General features: G+C 52.6%; 1 protein-coding gene and 1 non-coding gene across 5 annotated transcripts in view; both read left to right on the plus strand.

The window, feature by feature from the left end:
* Positions 1 to 5,889: 5,889 nt before the first annotated feature.
* Positions 5,890 to 5,962, plus strand: TRNAC-ACA (transfer RNA cysteine (anticodon ACA)). The gene has a single exon. It is a non-coding gene; the product is annotated as a tRNA-Cys (tRNA).
* A 3,318-nt stretch (positions 5,963 to 9,280) lies between these two features.
* Positions 9,281 to 18,698, plus strand: part of NDRG1 (N-myc downstream regulated 1) — a 56,607-nt gene continuing 47,189 nt past the window's right edge. Inside the window, exons 1-3 of one of the 4 annotated variants that reach the window (XM_069599830.1) lie at positions 12,531 to 13,754; positions 16,370 to 16,460; positions 17,168 to 17,388. The gene's annotated coding sequence lies outside the window, so the exon portion shown is untranslated. Of the gene's footprint in view, positions 9,622 to 12,530; positions 13,755 to 16,369; positions 16,461 to 17,167; positions 17,389 to 17,526; positions 17,771 to 18,698 lie in introns of those variants that run through there. The other 3 variants (XM_069599827.1, XM_069599828.1, XM_069599829.1) reach the window with 3 other exon arrangements.

Consider the following 18,698-nt stretch of genomic DNA (forward strand, 5'->3'; position numbering starts at 1 on the left):
CAGGAGACACAGGAGACGCAGGTCAGTCCCTGGGTCGGGAAGATCCCCTGGAGGAGGACATGGCAACCCACTCCAGTATTCCTGCCTGGAGAAGCCCATGGACAGAGGAGTCTGGCAGGATACAATCCATAGGGTTGCAGAGTCAGACATGACTGAAGTGACTTAACATGCACACACATTATCATACAATTGTAAATATTTATTTACCCACACATACTCATAGTAAAATGGAAGGACATCCACTAAAATATTAATAGGGATTGTTTCTGCATGGTGGTTTGCTTTTTTTTAATTTTCTAGACATTTTGTTGGTTGCATGTGTGTGTGTATGTATTTAGAGTTTCTTTGAATTTTCTAGTAGTTTTACATGGGATATTTGTTTCTGAAACACCTTTTGTTTCTTCCTATGGGAGTAACACCCATTCTATAGCACTCCTCAGGTTTTAACAGGCTCAGAATTAAGCCATGGTCCACTGCCACTGGTGCTCAGGTGCCCAAGTTTGAGTCAGCATCTACCTGGACAAACATGCATTTGGAATTGATATAAACGAGGGCCCGTTTGTCCGCTGCGGGCAGACTGAGCAACTCGAGCTCCACCCTGCTGCACCCCAGGCGGCTCTGGGGCTCTGTCCCTTGCTTCCCTGGGAGGCTGGAGGTACTCGGCAGCCACTTTTTCTCCTCTCCAGACACTTCCTGGCTGTCTTCCTCCTTGGAGACAATCTATTCAGGTCACCAGCTCCCTGTCCAGCAATCATGCAGCCTGCAGGTCACCTGGGCCACCTTCCCAGGCCAGGGCCACGAGTTAGATGGCTTTGTGGTATCAGTCTGGAACTCAGCTTCCTCATCTGTGAAATGGGGCTAAAAGCACCCACACTCCCCACAGAACAGGTGCTCTTCCCTCTGATAAGCCTGCGCTCTGCACTTGGAGGAAGAATGTGTGTGCGAAGTCCCTCAGTCATCTCTGACTCTATGACCTTATGGAGCAGCCAGCCAGGCTCCTCTGTCCATGGGATTCTCCAGGCAAGAATACCGGAGTGGGTTGCCAGGCCCTACTCCAGGGGATCCTCCTGACTCAGGGATGGAACCCGTGTCTCTTCCGTCTCCTGCATTGGCAGGCGGGTTCTTTACCACTAGTGCCACCTGGGAAGCCCTGTAGAAAGAATACAAGGTACAAACCTGTCCACCTGCTCAGGGGAACCTGGTTGGGTTTTCTTTAAGTAAAGGCTTGTTGGTTTTCCCACTATATCCCTTTGCCTTTTGCTTAGGAGTGGGGCAGCTGTGCCTTGTCTGCCCTGTACCGTGAAAATAACCTGACTCAGCCTACTCCAGCCCACTCTCCCTGGTACAAGCCTACATCTGCCGTCTGGTTCCGTGCAGCTCACAAGGGGAATGCCTACACCGTATTCCTCCAGGCCACTACAGAGCACCCTCCTCTTGCACATGACCCTGGAGGTGAGCAAAGGCACCTGTTGCTTGAATGCTTGCGGGGGAGGGGCAAATTTCAGTCCCTGTCCAGAGAGAACGAGGCACAACACCTGCAGAGTCAGGGCTGCGCTGAGCTGCGCTTTGAGAGGCTCCCAGCAAAGGAGTGAACCTAAAACTCCTTCAGGTTTTCCAGAAAGCATTGTAAGGGGTGAAAATAAAGCAATGAACACTCCTTCCTAACGGCAATAACACTGAGCCAAACAGGATAATTTGCCACTAGGGCCAGCAATGGTGGGGGGCTGGCTGAGATTTAATTTAACACAAGGAATGCAAAGTCATGTGACATTTCTTCTCTAATCTGTCTGGGAAGTAAATTGCATGGTTGCCACCCCCCAAAAATCCTTTTGCATTTGTTGAACCTGGTCCCAGCTGGCGGTGGTGAGGGGGAGCGGTCAGCAAGGAGCCCCCCCAGAAGGCCCTGCAACTCCTGCTGTAACTTCTCCACCAACTAAGACAATCCTAAGGATCATCCAGGATGCCATCGAGCACCTGCAGAGATAAGTTGTCTGAAGCCTCAGAGGCAAGAAGAGCACATTAAAGTTTAGGAAATGTCAAAAAATCATCCTATCTCCTAAACCTGGATGATGAATGATCATGTTACTGAACTGAGGTTTGCTCCTGGCTCAAGAATCCAATACTGACAGATAAGTGTTGAGTAAAAAGAAAAGATAGCTTGACTGAAAAGCTGGCAATCCTAGGGAGAAGGTGGACACATGTCCCCCCAAAATCAACTCCCTACTTTCCATGTTTTGCTCAGAGATTATACAAGGAAAAGAAGGAAAGGGTTACATGCCAAGGAAAGGGTTGTGGGGTGTGTGATCAGCTCGTGGACATTCTTCTGATTGGTTGGTGGTGAGGTAACCAAGAGTCAACATCATCAGCCTTCCAGTTCTGACCTGTCTGGGGTCTACGTGCTTGTGGTCACTTAACGTGTGCTTAGTCGCTCTTTGCAATCCCATGGACTGTAGCCCTCCAGGCTCCTTTGTCCATGGGGATTCTCCAGGCAAGAATACTGGAGTGGGTTGCCAAGTTCTCCTCCAGGGGATCTTCCTGACCCAGGAACTTGAGCCAGGGTCTCCTGCATTGCCTGTGGATTCTTTACCAGCTGAGCTACCAGGGAAGCCTTAGTATAATTAACTTATTCCACCTCTTGGGAGTTTTAGTATCTGTAAAACAGCTCAAAGAATATGGCTCAGAGTATTATCTGTGGTCCTTGAGGAGGAACTGAAGGTCCTTGACTTTGTTTAATGGGTACACTATTATTTGGTCTTGTTTGATCGCTTTCCTTTGCTTTTGCATTTTCTCACTTCTCTGATTAAGTTTAGTCTTTGGCTAAAGTTTTTCGACGGTCAGGAGGCAGGTGGATGACATGGGTGGTGGGGGGTGGGTGTCTGTGCTGGGAAGGCCCATAGGGTCCAGCTCTGTTATAATAGTTTTAAGCCAACTGTCTGTACATAAGTGCAAATCATCTTCCTTCTTTCTTTTCCTTCCTCTTTTCTTCCATTCAATGAGCAAATATTATTTAAAGATTTTCCTGTCCTGTGCAAGATGGTATAGTCCCAACTCAGAGAAGTTGTTGCCCCTTTTTGTAGGAAGCTCTGTCCTCAGAGGTACAAGCAAAACCCAGAGGATAAAGGAGCCAGAATGGGCAGGGCAGGCAGGCAGGTTAGGCTGGAAAGTGCAGCTGGAGGTGGTGGTGGAGACAGTCAAGCCAGGAACGTGGGTGGAGCATGAAGGGCCAGCGATTTCAGAATGAGTGATTGCCAAATGTGCATGCGGGCTCCTCAAAGCTCCCATGACCTCTCAGGGAAAATGGGGGAAGTTTCCCAGGGCTCGGTCCTCTTCAGACTTTAGGAGTTCTCTAACTAAGTAACCTAAAATTAACTGACAGCCTTCGACTTAACATGCAAACAGCCCACCTGAGAACAAAGTCAACATGAAGTAAACTGATCTGGAAGATACTAAGAGCTGGAGAGGCAGAGATCTGATAACATCAGGCCCTGGATCCAGCCATTCCTGAAGCTAACCCTCCTCTGGATATTACTGCTATGTGAGCCCGTAAGTATGTCCCACCCCTTTGTTGCTTAAGCCACTTGAAATTATGTTTATGCTACATATACACTAAATATTTCTAACTAATAACAAGGAAGGGAAACACACAAAGCTCTGGGGGCAGGAGGTGGTGAGGACATGCTTATCCATGCCTAGTCTAATGGCTGCCAGTTTCAAACATCCCTTTTTCAGGAGGGCTTTTCTAGAACCTCAAGAGTAGGTGAGATTTTGGGTCGCATAGTCTTTTAAGACCCTGGTCCTTAACAACACTTCTAACAACTCCAATTATATAGTCATGCCATTTTCATCCGTTTATCGCTAGCATCTCACATAGTGCCCGATGGATTTTAAATGCTCAATAACTATGTACTGGATTCTTTAAACAGGTGAATCTGGTTGGAGAGGAGCATGAGAAGTTTACTGGAAGAGTTGATGTTTATCATAGCCGTGCTGGAGGGTGACCCGGTCAGGATGGACTGTGCTGGGCTACAGTGACAACCCCCTTCTGGATGCTACTGGTATGCGGCAACAAGGTCTATTTTTTCCCCTTGTCACATGATGATTTTGGTCAGCTGGGTACTGTGCTCTGAGTTCCCTCCTTCTGGGTTCTGTTGGACAGACCCTCCGTCACCCAGAATGGTCTGTGTGGCCAGAGTTGAGAGTGATGGGGATAGGAGATGAATCACAGGCCAGCTGTTAAAGTCCCCATCCGGAGGTGACACAAATCACTTTCCCTCCCATTCATTGACAGGGCAAGTCATACCCACGTGCCTGATTTCAGGGGCAGGACATGGAAGCACTGACATGGGGGTGAACGACCTGATGATATCTCAGCTCTCAGTATCTCCCAGTGCTCAGTTCTGCCCCATGCTATCTTTGTTCTTGGGCAGGTCCTTTCAGGATTAAATCCATGTTTTCCCCAGATGAGTGACAACTTCAGAGAAGGGAATATGGGAGGGCTTTCTAGAAGGAGAAGACAGCTTGGACAAAGGTTCAGAGGTGCTGACGTGAGGGTCTGCTCTAGAGAAAGTGGTGAGTAACCCAGTGGTTGAAGGAGGGAGAAAAATGCCTGGACATGTTAGGGGGCATCTCCATTGCCACACTGGGGAGGAGTGGTGAACTTGGCAGGCAGCAAAAGCAATAAAAGGTTTAATTAGGCAGGACCTATGATTTAGGTTATTCAAGATGTCAGCCAAGCAAGGGATGACGGAAGTGGGCTGGCTGGTGGAAAGCCTGGCGAGAACTATCGCGGGAGCGTCGGAGAGCAGCTTCATCAGGGTGGCCCTGAGCAGGCCAGTAAGTAGGTCTCTCTGTAAATGCACGAAAAATATTTGGTAAACACATATTAACGAAACCCTGGGTTGAATCCCGTCATCACTCCTTCTCCAAATTAATTTCTAGCCCAGAATCTCAGAATGTGATCTCATTTGGAAATACAGATGCAGATGATTACATTTGCAGATGTAATCAGTGAGGTTCAGAAGGGGTCATACTGGATTAGGGTGGGCCTTTCAGCCCATATGACTGGTGTCCCCATGTCACAAGGAGAGATACAGAGACAGAGAGAGACACAAGGAAAGAAGGCCCTGCGATGGCAGAGGCGGAGATCAGAGCGACGCAGCCCCAGGCCAGGGAGCACCAAGGCTTGCCTGCAAGCACCAGGAGCTGGGAGAGGAGGGAGGGGGAGGATTCCACCTTGGAGGTGTCAGAGGGAGGCTGACCCCACTGACTCCCTGATGGTGGACCTCCAGCCTCTGAAACCGGGATAAAATACATTTCTGTTATTTTAAGCCACTCTTTTGGTGGTAAGTTGTTACAGCACTCCTGACAAATCATTACAAACCAGGAGCAAAGAGAAACTGGTTATTATGAGCCAAAAGTTATATATACCTCTTCATTTCTATTAAAAATGGAAGATTTACTATGTACCCTGAACCAAAGGCGAACATCCAACCGCCTGTGAAATTGTTTTCCTTTTGCAGATTTTCCCCATTGCTCACAGCTGGACATTACACGTCAAGGATGCTCTCAGAGGACTGGGAAAAGGTTCAGAGGTCCACAGATATGATCCTTCTACTTGGGCTCCCGAAACAAGCAGAAAGATCCCTTCCCCTCCCCATGAAATCCAAGCAGGGCTGCAGAAAGAAGGGAGAGTTCAGGAAGAAACACTTGCCTTTGCTCATTTACTTGACCACTGTTTACTGGCTTTCCGAATGAATCGGGTACTTTGAAAGATGCCAGGAGAGATGGGATGAGATGATGATGGTGGTGATGATGATGGCTAACATTCTATCAAGGACTTTGTACATGCCAGGCATTGTTCTAGGATGTTTCACAGGTTCTTATCTGACTTTCCTGGTGGCTCAGATGGTAAAGCATCTGCCTACAATGCAGGAGACCTGGGTTCGATCCCTAGGTTAGGAAGATCCCCTGAAGAAGGAAATAGCAACCCACTCCAGTGTTCTTGCCTGGAGAATCCCAGGGACGAGGGAGCCTGGTGGGCTGCTGTCTATGGGGTCGCACAGAGTTGGACACGACTGAAGCGACTTAGCAGCAGCAGCAGCAGCCAGTATTGTTGCCTTGAAAATCCCATGGATGGAGGAACCTGGTAGGCTATAGTCCATGGGGTCACAAAGAGTTGGACACAACTGAGCAACTTCACTTTCTTTTCTTTACGTATATTAACTGGTATTTCTTATAACAACCCTAGAAGGTAGCTCTGTTATTATGTACAGCTTCCCGATGAGGAGGCCGAAGCAGCAAATTACAGAACATGCTAGGACCAGAAAAACTGGTGAGAGCAGAGATGAGATACAAATGATCCGCAGAGATGAAAGTCCTAGCTGCCTCGGAGGGGGGAGGGGGGAGGGGGGAGGGGGAGAGGGGAGAGGGGAGGGGGAGAGGGGGTCGAGTAAGTGGTGTGTGGGTGCAAAGAAGGCTATTGTTTTCCTTAAAGAGCTTTGTAGATTTATTAAGCCAGGACTGACTCCTGAGGAACTTGATAAACGCTAAAAAGTTAAAGGAAGGGGAGATATCTCGAGGAAGTGGAGGCTATGTGGATGGGCATCTATTTAGAGAAGTTTGGGGAGGAAGAGGCCACAGTAACTGGAGGGGAACTTGGGGTAAGAGGCGATTCTTAGGATGGGTCATTGATTGCTGTGAGTGTGTACTTGTAGATTAGACTGATTCACAAAAGAGGAAGATATGGAGGGGAGCCCTATACTAGGACGAAGGGATGCTAGCTTTTCAGGGACTCTTTTTCATATTAAAAAAACATGGAACCGCATCAGGGGACTCATACACTGTGGCCAGAAGGTCCAGCGGCTCCTCTCACCCATCTTCTCCACATTCATGATGAATGTCGAGACAGGTGGGGTAACTGCCCAAGGGACCACAGCACCCGTGTGGTGAAATCAAGCATTCTTCCCATGAACTCTAGCTTTAGATCTCTCTCAGCCCCAAGTACCCATGAACTCCAAGGAAGAAGCTTGGGAATGGATGATGCCTCTGGTCCTTCTAGTGAGAATAGTCTATGAAAAAAAAATTTTCCGTGCTGCTAACTAGAAATTTCCAGGGACGTTAGTCCAGAAAATCCAATCTGATTCGATGATGGATCTGCACCACGTGTGCGTTCACTAAGCAAATCTAATTGTGTTGCTGACCAGAGAGAAAGAGAAATCATTTAAACAGTTCAATACAATTGCACCCACGTTTGGCTCTGAGAGCTTCTGCTGTCTCAGCTGACCTGCACTGGGGGACCAGTGGTGCAGGAAGCTCTCAGTGCCCTGGGGCCACTTCACAGAGGGAGCACCTTTCTACCTGGGTGCCCATCCAGGGTTGCCCCAAAGTCCTTCCTTCCTACAAGTGGATGCGGGAAAACGGCTTCATCTGGGCACTCAGCGCATTGCGGAAACAGCAGAGTATTGCAGCACTGAAGGAAAACTGGCTGTGTTGGACCCATGAGACGGATCTAAACGACACCTCCTTCAGAACTTTTCCGAGCTGCTTTGGATTCTGCAATGATCTTCTTTCACCCTGGTTGGAGAATGCCACTGGTCTCAGAAAATGCTACCCACCCCCCCACCCCAGCCCCGACTCCAGTACAATTCTTTTCTCCTCTTTGTCTCTGGTATCTTGTCTCCCTGATCCGCCCACTTGCTCTCTGCTCATTGTTTTCCAGAAGGCTTGGGTTCCTAAGCACAAGCCTCCTCTGCCATTGGACAGAGCCCGCTGCAGGTCTGGATTGCCCTGAGTGCTCCACCCTCCAAGTCTTCCTCAGAGAGGTGGAAGTGGCTTCTCCTGGTAAAGTGCCCTTCTCCAGTCCACACGCCAGGGCTCCCATTTGTTACTGAGGAAGTAGTGGCCTACTCCACTTTTGAATTTGAGCCTCTATATCTTTTGCCAGGTAATAAACAGAGCAGCTCAATGTTGAGAGTCGAAATAGGGGAGGTAAGGGGAAATGGGGAAAAGGGGAAATAGGGGAGGTAAGGGGAAATAGATGTGTGTGAGTGGAGTAAAAGAAAGCTGGCCTAATTTTGTTCATTACCATGCCCCCAGTGTATACAACAGAGGCTGAGCAGGTGCTCAATCCAGTTACCCAAGAAATGAGTCCAGCTTAACCTTCTCTTTGGGTGAATGGGGAAACTGAATCTTGGGGCTCCTCAGCTTTTCAGTCCTTTTCTCCAGCAGCTGAGCACAGAACTTGGCTCAAAGCAGTGGCTCAATAAATATTTGTGGAATGACAGAATAGGTAAATACCAGGGCCCCTGGAGGCCAGTGGGCTGCACAGAGGAGAACCAGGGCCCTGTCTTGAGCAAAATCTGGCCTGGTGGAGGGAAGAGGTTTACCACCATCAGGCAGAGGGCTGGAAGAGGAGGGCAGATGCAAGCAAACACAAGTCTGGGCAAGGGGCCTGGGGACAACGGTAGGGTCTTCCTTCACCCATAAAATAATATTCTCCCGGTACAGTGAGGCTCACCCGGGTTGCACATTAGAACCATCTGGGAAGCTCTTAAAAGACAGTTGGGCTGCATTCCCTCAGATTCTATCAAACCGTCCTGGGATGGAGCCCTGGCCCACACCTTCTGAAAAAAAAAGTTCCGCGGGGGATATTGATAAGCAGAGCGAGCTGGGAACAGATAGACAAGGCGGCTAAGAGCGGAAAGAGTGCTCAGTACAAGTTCTAGGAACCAGGCGAGGAAGGAGCGAGAAGCTTCCTTTCCTGCCAGGGTTCTGGGGGCGGGAAGAAGGACGCAGGGTGGGAAAGGGCAGGTGGGCTTAGAACTAGGGAACTGGGGTTGCGTGAAGGTGCCCAAGCAAGATGGACGCGATTAAGCGAGAGTCTGTGTTTCAACGGAAAGCAGATGCATCAAGGAAGGGTCATGGGGTGAGAATTGCAGGGAGCGGGTCTCCAGGAAGCAAAGGAGGCAGCTACTCCGGACTTGGGATCTAAAACCCGGAGGAAGTGGGGGAGTCGCTCCTAACGGAGGTGCAGGCGTGGCGCAAGGGGACTAGGAAGAAGAAACTCTGAGATGGAGATGGGGGCCACTCGGTCACACAGAGACACACGGAAGCCCACACGCACACGCGCGAGCGCGCCCAAGCACACGCACCCGCGCCCGAATGGATCCCCGGTGCACACACGCTCGCTGCACACACCCAGGCCCCGGCCTTCCGGACTGGGAAAGGGACAGCGCTGCGGAACGGCTGCCGGGACCTGGAGGGCCGCGCCCCTCCTCGCCTCCACGCGGGCTTGCGCAACAGGCGGCGGCTCGGGCTGGCGCCCCCCGCGCGCTGCCCCAGCACGGCTAGGCGCGCCCAGGGGAGCGGGAGGAGCGCCCGGGAGGAGGGAGCGGCGAGGGGTGTGTCCCCGCGGCGAGGGGGCCTGGGGACGGGGGCGGGGCGAGGCGCGGGGGGCGGGGCCGCGGCGCCTATAAAATCGCCTTCCTCCCGGGCATAAACAAACCTCGCCTGGCTCCCAGCTCCGGCTCTGGAGCGCACTCCTCTCTTCGCCGCTCTCCTCGCTCCCTCTGGGCGCCTCCAGCCTAGCTCCGGGTGCTTTTCGCTTTTCTCCCTCGTCCTTAGGTAAGCCCGACGCCCTCTTCCCGCCAGGAGGGGAGGGATCGGTCGCCTGTGGGTGCTCCTGCCTCTGCTGGACCGCCCTTTGTGGCCAGCCCTCCCCTACTCCCGGGGCTGCGAGCGCTCGGTCTCCCAGTGGCCCCAGGGCGAGCGCCAGGAGGGGCTTTGGGGGCGCGAGCACTGATGGAGTGGGGGTGTCTGATTCGGCCGCAAGAGGGGAAAAAAAGGTCCGGGTTCACCTTTCCCCTAGCTGAGGAAGTGGGATCCTGAGGATCGGGGCAGGGGGTGGAGAGCCCCAACACCTTGATCGCTGCTTCCCAAGGCCCTCCCGGCTCACACGGGCGCTCCGGGCCGGAGCGCGCGCTGGACGTGGGAGGAGGCGAGACCAGGAGTGTGTGTGTTTGAGGGTGGAGGTGGGGTGTGTCCCTGGAGTGGGGTGTCTGGGGAAGGAAGGATTGAGTGCGCCTGTAGAAAGGAGATGGCTAGGGGTGAGCGGCGCTAGGGACGAGGCTCGAGAAGGGGACGTGGGTGTGTCTGCTTCCCAGACTCTGCCCTCAACCAGTGTGTGTCTGAGGGGCGGGGGCCCATTCAGCCTGGAAGTCGGGGTGGAGCACGCTTGTGTGTGTGTGCGCGCGCGGGCGCGCTCGCGCGCGCGTGTGTGTGTTGGGGAAGGGTCCTAGTGTTCCAGCGCGTGCGACACGCGCGGGAGCGAGGGTTGGCGAGCGTCGCTGGGCAGGGTGCGCCCCCCGAGGTGGCCCAGGGTGGGCGCTGTGGCGGCGCGCAAGCGGTGGCCTGGACCACAGGGGTCGTGTGGCATCTGGCCGCTCTGCGCTGGCTGGGGCTTCGAGTGGCGTCATTTTCGCCTCCGCCCACTCTCCCCAGCTTCCCTTCCCTCTCCTGCCCTCCGGGGGGAGGAGAACAGCTGGGTTTTCTCGGCCCTTCCTGGGAGATCCGCCGCGGTCTGGGATTCAGCCGGGGGCAGGGCGTGTGCACCGTGGGGGGCTCCGGGGGAAACGCGCTGTCACCGCTTGGGTCACATTAGTGGCTGAAGCTGGGATTTAGTGGCTATTTGCCTTACTCCGCCCCACCTCCCCCACTCGCCCGTCTGTCGCCTCTGCTGTGAGACATCCCTCTAGGTCTGGGGCAGCACCGACTTGTGGCTTGGACGGGGGAGGTGCCGGGCAGCTGGTGAGGGAGGCAAACCTAGTTGGGGAGGGCGCGATTGTCTTGTGCCCAGACCATCTCTTCTTCCCAAATATCCTGGGCACTTGAGTTTGTTTGGTTCCTTTGAGTTACTGGGAAAGATGAAAGATTCAGAGAGAGTTCAGCCAGTGGCCAGGCAGGAGGGCTTTAGCCATCAGCCATACTTCACCTCCTAAAGAAACACAGTGTGTTCTTGCCATGAAAAATGCAGTCCCAAGGCAGACCTTCCAGCCCAGCTTCCTCCTGGATAGAAATGCTGGAATCTTGACTGAGTTTCACAAAGGTGAACTGAAATAAGCAAGGTACAGAGAGTGCAACCCCCCGCACCTGGCTTCAAGGGGTTCCCCAGCCAGGGCAGAAATGCAGACAAGGGTGCAGACCCCAGCCCTCTGTAGTGGTAACTGTTGGGGTAGGCCAGGGTGGGGGTCAGGGGAGGAGGGGGTACAGGGGTGGTCAGGAAGTGATAGGATACCTTTAAAGGGACAGTGCTCTGGAGTCAGGAGCGAAGCCAGATATCCCCAGACTCGGGACTTAGTAGCTTTGTGGCACCTTGTCTCTCATCATTGTCAACTCCTCTCAGAGCGAGAAGGAAGGCGTTCCCTGCCTCGCTTTGGCACCTGGCACCTGGCCCAGGGCCAGGCCCTTGGGAGGAGATCAAATACAGACACTGAATCAACTGAATGGCCCCATTCCTCTGTGATCCCTCAGGCAGTTAAATTTTTGGTGATAGCATGTGACTACGCTTTCCAAGGAGACCTTGGAGGATCTTTTGGGGTCTCTTTTCCTGAGAAGCAAATCCAGGCTTGCTATCTGTTGGTTTAATAATTTGGAGAAATTAAAAATTCACACAAGTTCCTGGTCCAACTTCTGCCCAGTTTACAGATGGAAACTGAGACCCAAAGGCAGGGAATGACTTGCCGAGAAGGAGCCAAACCTGGAAGTCAGCCTGAGTTTCCTGGCTGTGATGGAAGGTGGTGAACAGGGGTCTCAAGTCTTGAGAGATGTATTTTCTGCTGTCAGAAAATGAGTTGGATCCTCACTGTGTTTCTGGCGGGGAAACTTTCCAGACAGAATGTGGGTAACTGATGGGTCAATTGATTTTCAGTCTGAATCAGGAGTTCTTGAAACAGGAGCAGAATCAGCGTAGTGAGAAAGGGCTGCAGCTCTGCTGAGTGGTGTTGGCCCAGATTTGGGCTGTCCAGGTTGGACCCCAGATGTGAACAAAGCCCTCCCCGCCCTGCCCCCTAGACACACACGTCCCCTGCCCTTAGTGCACTAAAATCTCCTAAGCAGCCTCAACATGGATGGGGAAGAAAGATCTCATTGTGTTTTTCTGATGGCCTGAAGCTGCAGTTCCTCCAGGATCCAGAGAATCCTATCCAAAGCGTGACTCAAAAGGCCCTGTGCTTCAGAAGGGAAGCCAGGATGATGACTCAGCATCTAAGATTCTAGCAGGGAGGGGCCCTGACTCAGGCAGAGGGGGGCTGGGAAGGGGCAGGACCTTTCTCTCTCTCGGAATCAGCAGGTATATCCCACAGCCCCTCTCATCCTCCTGAGAGCTCTGCCTGTGCTGTCTTGGCTCCATTGAATGGATGGGAAAACCAAGGCCAAGAATGTTTAAGGGACTTGCTTGTGGGCTATGTGACTGGAAGTGGGAGGTGCAGGCTGAGAACCCAGAGTGTCAGACCTGAAAGTCTTTGTTCTTTTTTCATGATGGCATGTTGGGGTGACTGCAAAAAGGCATGAGTGAAAAGAGCAGAGAGGCCAGCCAGAGCTCTGGCCTCAGATTCCCCCCCTGAAAAATGGGAATAACAGGTACTGTCTCTCTGGGACATGTAAATGTTAATTGAGTTAATCTACGGCAAGAGTTGAGGACGGTACTTGCCCATGAGGCCACAATGAGGGAACTTGTGGTCAATCATTTCCACAAATGGCATTCTCAAGGCATCACCTGGGGAAGGCCTGCAAATGCTGGATTCATGTTTTGCTTCTTGAAGTTTTTACAGAAAGCTAAGCTTATGCAGATTGTATAAAAATATAATGGAACTTTGTCTGAAATGCAGGTTTCCAGGCCTGGTAGGTCTGGGATGCACGAGGGATCTGCATTGTTTCAGCCCTTTCTGGGCTGAATTGGGCTAGAGTGTACTGCCAGAGAGGAGGATATTTGCTCCAGAATGATGGCTGAGGGAGAGCAAAAGAAAGAGGGCCACATTTCTCCTATCTCCAGGGTCTGGAGTAAGTAGCTTTTATTCGGTTAAAGTGCCTTGTGATTTCAAGGCATCTCCTTGTTCCTTTGAGACAGGAGACATCCTTGCTATTTCTCAGATCAGAAGACTGAGGCTTGAACAGGTCCCTTGCTTGTCCAGAATCAAGTGATGGGGCTCCATTACCCGTGGCCACCATGGACCATTCCCTGAAGCGTTATCCTTCGAGGCTGCCCAGGCCCTCCTCGATCCGTCTTTGGAACCTGGACTTGGTTTCTTGGCTTCACTTCAGGCAGCCTTTCCTGACTCCCTGATCTCAGTCTGGGCCCAGCCCTGCCCTTTCTTTCTCTTTAAATTTGGAGACAGACACAGGCAGGTTGGGGGTCTCTGCTGCGGAGTTGGCGGAGGTCAATTCCCTGGACACTCGCTTGACCCCTGCTGTGCCAGTCCAGGCTTGTTGGAGCGGGGTGTGCGGGAGGAGTGGGGGGCCCTGATAGCGAGTGTGCAGACCCCAGTGCTCCAGGGCAGACGCCCTGTGAGACGAGACCTGGCAACCCTGGCACTCTGACTTGGCGCTGCCGAATAGACCCGATTACAGAGTGTGGATCCACACACAGGTCTCTCTTCCACCCAGTCCTGATCTTCATTCCGTATATTTACCGAAGACCTGCCCACCCGGGCTCCATCTCCAGGCATTTCCAGTCCAGTAGAGGCATTCCTCCAACTGAGATGGTAGGAAGTGGGACTGCTTAGCAGTCTGGGGGATTCGTCTTTTGTTTTATAGATTTTTTTTTTCCTCCTTAAACCTGTGGAAAGCTCTGTACATATAAACGATATGCCCGTGTACTGCTCTGCTTAAAGAGGTGGATGGGGACCTTTTTTAGGAAGAACAGGGCTCCATTCTGTTCCCCCATCTTTACCCCTAACTCCACCTATTGGCTTTGAGAAGGTTCTGGGCAGCCCTCTCTGAATGAGGGTGTGAGAGTCATTCCGAAGAGGTAGATAATTCTGACTCTCTTAGCTGGGAACCCTCCCCCTCCTCCTCTCTTCTGGTTAGTCATTGAACTTGCCTGCTTTCTCCAGAAAGTCCTCCCTGACTTCCCCCTCCAGGCAGGCCGACTGGGTGGGGTGCCCTTCTTGGATCATTCTGGGTTGTGTCTGCTTAATTACCCTTTTCCTGTAGACCTGAGAGTACACTTAGTAGGCAATCAGTTAATATTGGTTCAAGTAGTAGTAGTATAGTTGCTCAGTAGCATCTGACTCTTTGTGACCCCATGGACTGCAGCCCACCAGGCTCCTCTGTCCATGGAATTCTCCAGGCAAGAATACTGGAGTGGGTGGCCACTCCCTTCTCTGGGGAATCTTCCCGACCCAGAGATTGAACTCAGGTCTCCTGCATTGCAAGCAGATTCTATACTGTCTGAGCCACCAGGGAAGCAATGTTGGTCCAAAGGATACCTCCATTTACTAAGGAAATAACAGTGGGCCCTCTTGTGTAGGAAAGATCGGAAGGTCATCCAGAGGGTAAGAGCAGCAAGACCAATTCGGGGAAAGATTCTTTCAGTGTGGCGATTGTCCCGTCTCGGGGACAAAGGGTTGTGTAGGAGGAATCTGCCTCCACGTCCCATGCTATCACTGGCTCTCTCTGTGTGCTTTCTATACATTATCTCACAGACCTTCCAGCACTGCTTGTGTTTCTCTTGCAGATTCACAGAAAAAGCCTCTCACCCACCCAGCATCCTCCTTTAGACTTCCGTTATCCTGCGCGTCCCCGTAGACGGTCTGGTCTTCTCTCTGCCAGACAGGTGGCTGGGCTCCCAGACCTGCACGGAGAACCAACAGGAAGGTCCTGGGTCGTGCTGTGGAGAAGCGGGTGGGGTGAAGACCACGTACAGGCCCCTCCCTCTTCCTGCTATTGTGTCCCAGACTTTCTTGCTAGTTCTGTGCTCTGGCCCAAGACAGAGAAGTTGCCTTTGGTCTCCAGCCTGGTACCCAGGGAATGGATGCAGCTGGGGGGTGCCTTCTCTTTAGTGATTTCTTTTTTATTCTTTCAATATCAGACAGCCTGTTGGATGCTGCTGAGGTTGAGCCTCCAAGCAGAAGCACCCGGGGCCTCCTGAAGGAATTCTGATTGTCTGATCATCTTTTTTCATTTTATAGACTTTTGAAAGCCCTGTTTTCTACCTTCCTTCCCCTCACCTGGGGAACTTTCTAGAAGGTCCAGTGAGTCCTGTCATATTGTTTACTAGGTTGATTGCATAAGAAAAACGTTGAGAAGCCATCAGCTTCTTCACCCTCCATGAAGGCTTGGGTTTCAGAAGGTCCAGAAAACAGGGACTGCCTGGTAGCTTGATTTCAGAATCTCTTTGGCAAAGAAAGGACCAAAGGACATGTCCATAGCAAGGTGCGGGGAGGCAAGGTGCACCCCAAGGCTACTTTTCTGGAGGTTAATGCAGACGGGGCACTATTCTCTCAAACCTTCTGGAGTTGACTGTACTCGGAGAGGATGTTATGGCGAACATCAGCAGCATCCATTGATCCCCTGCTTGCCTTTTAAATTCTGTCCTATAAAGAGCTCAGTGTACTGGAAAAAAAAAACACTGCTTTCACGTGGCTTGGAAACCGGGCGTGTTCTGGACGGGACAAAATCTGGGCCAGTGGCTGACAGTCCCAATCAATGCAAGCTTATCAACAGTCGTTCCTGGTTCCCCTCTCTCTGCTTCACTGGAGGACTCCGGGAGGCTGTGGTCTGCCTGCCCCTGCCCTGCCGGCCCCTGCCCTGCCTGCCCCTGCCCTGCCCACCTGCACCCACTGCGAAGGATGGAGTCTAGGCCTTTAGGAAGTCACATAGGCCTTGGCGTTTGAGCCTCAGATTACCCATTCGTAAGCCGAGGTGATCCAATCCACATTCTCCCAGGGACCTCCTCCAGGAACAAATAGAATAATGCAGTGAACCTTTTTTTTCAAGTATTGAATATGGCGGATCCCTTCTGCATGTTGTGACTGGAGAAGTTCTAAGATGTGGACTTTGCCCGCTGCCTGGGCCTCTGGTGGTGACTCAAGGGGGCTGTGCATGGTGGGAGAGAAGCACATGACTCTGCCAGCTGATCCACACAGGAGAAGTCTCCCGGGAGCACGGGGCCCATCCTTAGAACCTCCTGCCTGGGGCTGGGCACTCGGATGTGTGTCTGTTTAGAGTAAGCTGGGTTCATGGTCAACTGTCCCCTTTAACGTTGTTTTTTTTAAACTGTGCCGTCTTGATGCTTGGTGACTTGAGGTCTGTTTCTTAATCTCTCTGTGCCTCCATTTCCCCGTTGTATGGTGACATGATGGGGTCCACCTTCTAGGGCTACTGGAAAGCTCAAAGGGGAGATGGAGTCTGGAGCCTAGGAGGGACCGTGAAGTTCTTGTCGCTGTCATCGTCTGTGTCTGTGGAGGGTGAGGCTGGGGGCTCCCCAAGCACACTCTGGGTGTTTCTGTGCTAGACACCCCCGCCCCCGCCTCGGAGGGGCTTTAGGGGCCCAGCAGAATTTGCCAAAGAGGAAGGGCAGATGCCCCCTCCAGGTGGCTTGTTGGAGGAATGCCAGAGCTGGTGGAGGACTCCAGTCTTAGGGACGAGGAGGAGGTCCAGGCTGGGAGAAGAGCGTCCTCCAGGTTCCCAGGGCAGATGGCCTGAGCAGAGCCATGCTGCAAGAGGCCCTCACAGCACCCCGGGGGCACCTCCCTTTCGTCTGCATGCAGCACCTTCCTGCCTGGACTCCCATCCGTCCGGGGTCTTGGGGACTATGTGATGTGCACAGAGGGCTTCTCAGGTGGCTGAGCAGTAAAGAGTCTACCTGCCAACGCAGGAGACACAGGTTCGATCCCTGGGTCAGGAAGATCCTCTGGGGAAGGAAATGGCAACCTGCTCCAGTATTCTTGCCTGAAGAATTCCATGGACAGAGGAGCCTGGCAGGTCACAAGAGCTGGACACGACTTAGCAACTAAACGAGAACAACAGTGTCTGTAGAACACTTGCCACATATTTTGTAGATGGGAAGCCGAGGCCCAGGGAGGGGATGAATGGCTTGGTAACAGTCATGTGGCTGGGAGGGGCAGGGTTCCCACGCCCCAGCTCCTAAACAGCGTTCCTGCTGCTCCATCAGGGCTTGTGAGAATCCCAGGCGCTGTGTGTCCCCTCGCTCTCAGGGTGACCGACTAACAGCTCTCACGTGGCCTCATAGCCTGAGATGCCTTCGCCCGCTGCCTTCCCAGTCCCCGAGGTCACCTTCTTCACTCCTCCAAGCAAATCTCAGTCTTGGCTTCGCTGGAACCCATGGAGTCCAGCTCATTGCTGACTGGCTCCTGGGTCCGTTGAACTGGAAAGGTATTTGCCTGCCCCCCCAACCCGCGCCTGCCCCTTGGGCCTTTGTTACTCATTGACCCGAGTGGTAGCACGTTGGGTCTGATTGCTGGAAACCCATGTGACACCTGCTGAACCTTTTTCTGTGTCCCATCCTTGCTGGGCCACTGAGGGATTAAGAATGTTTAAAATACAGACCGTGTCCCCACAGATCGCCCTGGGTCTCTGAGGCAACCAGGGAAGTACACTGATCAATGAAGCAGCTGTTTGCCCGATTCTGTGTGCCATGGTTGCATTGAAGGCCACCCACTACTCGCCGGGAGCAGGAGTTGTTATGCCCATTTTACAGATGAGCAGACTGAGGCTCAGAGGTTAGATCACAGAACTAATCAATGGTAATGTTCAGGTATGACCCTCAGATCTCCCCCCACCTCCCCACTAACTCCTGGCTGCCTTTCACTTCTGCAATATTGATTTTCTCAGAATTCCTTCTGGGCAGGCAGGTGGGAAAGGAAGAAGTGGTATAAATCAGTCTGGCAGCTGGCGTTGTGACCTGGAACCCTGCTGTGTGCACTGAGTGGGGTTTTGGCAGGAGACCTGTCCCGACCTCATTTCCTGTGTGGAGTGGCTTCCCTCTGTGCTGAGACAGAGTCCACCCTACAGGATGGCGTAGGGGGCTGGGAGTCAGACACCCAGGCTTCCACCACCATGCCCGGTGCTGCCTGGCCCCCTGCAGGACTGCCACCTGCAACCCTCCGCCCCCTGCCTTGGCCCTCTGCAGCCCTACATCCTGTGCTGGGACTTTGCAGGAGGTGGTGGAGAAGGGCAGGCTTGGCATCCGGCGCTTGGTCTCAAACCCAGGGAGAGAGCTTGTTGAGCCCAGTGGGGCTGCAGGTTGGCTGCGGGGGGTGACCCCAGGTGTGGGCACCCTCTGAGTGGAGCCTGAAGGGGACAGGGCAGGGGGCACCAGCCCTGGCACCGAAACCAGGTCACCTGTGTACGCCTGACTTGTCACATAGTCAGGTCTCATCACAGAGCTGTGATAGGTCCTTTCTCGATTCACTCAGTGTCTGGCGCATACAATTGCTGTGCAAGAAAACTACCTCCGAGTAAACCTCCCTACAGCACATGCTTCCTGGAGCTCAGAAGGGCTCTGAGGGCTGGTCTTGCCTCGTGGGGGGCAGACGATAGGGAGGGGGAACACGAGGTGTCCCTGGCTTTATCTAAAACATGTCAGCTTTCTTCTTAAAAACAGTTTTGTATATTGAACTTCCTTATAAGGTTTCCTTTAAACCCACAGCTTCTGAGACAAAAGTTTGCAAAGTTTATTGATG

Source organism: Ovis canadensis, chromosome 9 (assembly GCF_042477335.2).
Source record: "Ovis canadensis isolate MfBH-ARS-UI-01 breed Bighorn chromosome 9, ARS-UI_OviCan_v2, whole genome shotgun sequence".
Taxonomy (NCBI): domain Eukaryota; kingdom Metazoa; phylum Chordata; class Mammalia; order Artiodactyla; family Bovidae; genus Ovis; species Ovis canadensis.